The sequence below is a fragment of the Elephas maximus genome, chromosome 17 (assembly GCF_024166365.1).
Source record: "Elephas maximus indicus isolate mEleMax1 chromosome 17, mEleMax1 primary haplotype, whole genome shotgun sequence".
Classification (NCBI taxonomy): Eukaryota; Metazoa; Chordata; class Mammalia; order Proboscidea; family Elephantidae; genus Elephas; species Elephas maximus.
This window is the reverse complement of record NC_064835.1, coordinates 46,711,334-46,715,623: the sequence shown is the minus strand read 5'-3', so window position 1 is coordinate 46,715,623 and position 4,290 is coordinate 46,711,334. Positions and strand designations below refer to the sequence as shown.

At 40.9% G+C, this 4,290-nt stretch overlaps 1 long non-coding RNA gene across 1 annotated transcript; it reads left to right on the top strand.

Annotated features, from left to right (window-relative positions):
• Positions 1-868: 868 nt before the first annotated feature.
• Positions 869-3,796, top strand: LOC126060788 (uncharacterized). The gene is made up of 3 exons (XR_007513656.1): positions 869-898; positions 2,451-2,506; positions 3,782-3,796. It is a non-coding gene; the product is annotated as an uncharacterized LOC126060788 (long non-coding RNA).
• Positions 3,797-4,290: the final 494 nt, after the last annotated feature.

Here is a 4,290-nt window from a genome sequence, read left to right as displayed (position 1 = left end):
GATCCAATGGTGGTGCTCCAGGTGGGTGGTTGTGTGAAGCAAAAAGGGCAAAGAGCTTGAAATCAGAGGGCAGGTATCTGAGAGATGGCGTTTCCACTTGGGCAAGTTTCTCAATCTTTCTGGTTCTGTCATCTGTAAACAGGGGTAACTACGTCACACTCCGTAAGTTGATGTACACAAAAAACAAATGAACAACCACATACACAGAAAAACAACTCCTATAAAGTTCTACAAACATGTATCAACCACCCACAGTTCATTCATTCATTCACTTGTTTATTTACTCAACAAGTGCTTTTAGACCAAGTCATTGTGCTTTGTGCTAAGCATTGCAATAACTAAGATCAAGGTACAAAAATTCTAGTGTAAGTCCTCAATAAATGGTAGGTGAGTCATAAACTGAAGCGTGGAAATCAAGTGGTTTCCTATGAGTCGTCAGCTACTATTGTGACCCTCAAGTGTTATTTTGTTGCACAAAATCTGTGACACAGTGCCACGTCCTATACAATGGATACAGATGCTGCCTGTTAGAAGCCTGTATGTTGATAGAAGATAAAGGCAGAGTTACTTAGAATGAACACAGATCAAATACAGAGTGAAGAATGGCAGGTACTGAACAGTGATGTCAGGAATCAAGAGACAGTGAACTTGGAGAAAATCAGAAGAGCTCATTATTGACGGAAGATCTTGTGGAGGGGTTGGATTCCTTTAGGCCATCTGGAAATAGAACCACACTTTCTTTGGTTTTCAGACATACCTGCAGGTAAATAGCTAGTAAGAGTTATGCAGTTATCAACTTGGATAGTGTTACACTTAACAAGCTATTTGTGCTTCATTTTAGAGTATGTCATGAATCTGACAACGTGGGTGAAAATGTTATCTGCAACTGTTACGTCAGGTAGGCCTAGTAAAAACAAGTTTTAGGAACTTGTTTGATTTTACTTATTAACTCTTACTACAGAATATAATACTTAAAAGAGGTGCATTTCTTTTTCTTATGTAATAATTAAAAAAAAAAAAAAAAAAAAAACCCAGCGCTGTTGAGTTGATTCCGACTCATAGCAACCCTATAGGACAGAGCAGAACTGCCCCATAGAGTTTCTAAGGAGCACCCGGCAGATTTGAACTGCCAACCCTTTGGTTGGCAGCCATAGCACTTAACCACTATGCCACCAGGGTTTTCACGTAATAATTAGGTGTTACTATATTTCTGAGCAGCAATGCCTGTTAGAAAACCAAGTTGAGGTTAGGAGTGGGGAGAGCCAGCTTGCAGGGGGTGAGAAACACTCTAGATAGAAGCAGGTCTCTGTGGGCATGTGCGTATGCTGGGGGGCCTGAGGGGGGGGGATTTGATTCATACATGTGTATTGAGTTCTCCTGTTTCAAGGATTTTTTAAAAATGGTCAATCTAGGAGACATTATCTGTGTCCTCAAGCATTTACAATCTCAAAAGAGTGTGGGTTGAGGTGGGCAGAAAGCAAAGAATCATAAGGGTGTGAAGCCTCAGACCCTTCTAGTCCTTTGATTGGTGTGGCTGTCTTCCTTCACTACTATGGCTGCAAACCAAGGAGATCTTTCAATCTCTGGGTGGGCTGCTCCAGTTAATACAGTCAGTGGAGATTCTTTAAAATTTCATCACCTAAGAATTGAACCCTGGTACAGTGAGAGGCAGACCAGCTGATTGACATTTTAACACAGCAATTTTCTCAGAAGCCTGCAGCCCAGGTGCACTCCAGGGAATGACCTCTGGTTAGAACTCTCTTTAGAACCTACCTGGTCTCTCTCTGTTTTTTCTCTCCTTCCTCATTATTTCCCTCTCTCTTATCTATTGTCTTTCTCCGACCTCTCTTTATCATCCTTCCTCCTTCAATTCTTTTTTAAAATATTTACTTTAATTAAACATACTATAGAATTAAATGACAAACATTAATTTGTTGAATAAAATGCTATATTCCTTATTCTACACACACACACACACACACACACACACACACTATTTTCTATTTCTGAAAAAAAGAGAGAATTAAAAAACTCTAGAAGAAAGTTGATAGACTGAGCCAGATGATTTATTTGGATTAGTCATCTGCAACAAAAGAGTTTCCTCATGTCTAGATTATTATCTTTGGTGGACAACAAAAGAAAATACATATTGGAAACCCACACATAGATCCTTGAGTCTACTGAGAGTCAGTGAAATTGGATGGAAATACATGGGAGGTCAGGAGCCCTGGTGGTACAGTGGTTAAGCTCTCTGCTCCTAACCAAAAGGTTGGAAGTTTGAACCTACCAGCAGCTCCGCAGGAGAAAGATGTGGCAGTCTGCTTCCACAAAGATTTACAGCCTTTGAAATCCTGTGGGGCAGTTCTACTCTGTCCTGTAGGTTCACTATGAGTTGCAATCAACTCATGGCACACAATAACACATAAGAGGTGTTTTTCATTTTATTTCAGATCCAGGGAACAGACTTGAGCTTCCGTTTAGTAACTGAGGTCTTAAAGGGTTCAAGGTGAGTGCTGTAGGTCATGCTGCAGACCCATGAGCACAGGGACCACTGTGTCCTCCTCCTCCTGTGAACCTCCTCTCATCTGCCTCCTAACCCCTATCACACACAATAAACCAAAACAACCGAACCAAACCAAAAAAAAAAAAAAAAAAAAAAGCCCAAAACACCAAATGCCTTTCTGTCGGGTTGAGTCTGACTCATAGTGACCCTATAGGACAGAGTAGAACCGCCCCATTGGGTTTCCAAGGAAGGGCTGGTGGATTCGAACTGCTGACCTTTTGGTTAACAGCCGAGCTCTTAACCACTATGCCACCAGGGCTCCAGCACAGAGGTTAGGTGCTCATAAATGTTTACAGAATGAAAGATTCCAGCAATGTATGTGAGGTTAGAGTTGTAAGATTGTGCTGAATATATTCTGACTTCTGAAGTTATTTATCTATTTTCTTATTCTCCTTGATCTGTGACATTAGTTTTGCTTTACTGTTTGTCTCTTTGCAAAGTGAAGGGCAAGAAAATAGTTCCAGTCATTAGAGAACTTCAGTAAAATTGCTATCACATACCTGCCCATGAACCAAGAGGGTGGAAAGACAGGTCTAAGTTGACTTGTAGCCCAAGAAGAGTTTGTGATGGCACAGATTCCATAGGCTCTTTGTCTCCAAAGATATAAAACACACCCTTAACTCCCTTCCTGGTTAGAAGATAGCTGGTTGGTTGGACTACTTGAAATCATATGCTGATGACCGGAGAACGCTTTTTTTCTCCCCAGTATGAAATATTGGTCTTTTGGGGAATGAACCTTCTACCTTAATCCCACAGCATTTTGTATGCTTCATTATGGCATCAGGCAGGATGGGCTGGGAGGAAATGCTTGGCACTGAACTAGATTCTTAGGCCTGTAGGTGAGATATTTGTCAGCAAATAGGGCCTTCACTTTGCACCTCAGTTTCTTTGTCTTTCAGACTAAGGTTTTTTTTTTTTGCCTTTATGGGCCAAACAGGTAAAGATGAACAGAAAGGCTTTGGCATATTATTGCATGTTGAAAGAACAAAGGTTTTAGACCAAACTTAAAAAGCCTCCCTTATGGAATCACTGCAGGAAGAGTGTACATTGAGCTCAGCCTTGGAGCCCGAGAACGTATTAATAATTAAGAATGAGAAAGGATCACAGATTGAGCATGAACTCTGTGCCACATCTTGCACTAAGTGGTTTATACACGATATTTCATTCATTGTTCACAATGATGGTGAGGCAGGCTTTGTTGTTATTGGTTTATTACAGACAAAGAATCCAAGACCAAGGGAGGATAAATAAATTTATAAGTAATGGACCCAATCTGAGAGCACATTCACCCACAACTTCCCAGTCAGAAAGTGAGAGCCCTGGAGTGATTTGTGAGGACACCCTAAAGATCTGAGGTAATTCTTTGGTGGGCTAATATTTGGGTAGGAGAGTGAAGGTATATATCTTCCCTGACCTACAGCCTGTGCCAGGTGCTCCTCCTGTGTCCTTCCATAGAGCTCCCTGGATATCACCATCCTATTATTCTGGATCACAATTTTTGGTTGCTTGTTTCCACTTTAGCCAAGGAGCTCCTTGAGGTTAGAGAGCTCTACCTTGTTCACTATACTATCTCCAGAATGAAATACAAAACCTGGCACTTGACAATACTAATAAATGTCCAGGAAATCAATGAAGGTGGGTATCCATATATTCAAACATACAGTTAAGTTTTTGTTTATAGTAGTTAGTGTTGCTTGGTGTAGAAGGGCAGACAACTAATCCTGTGA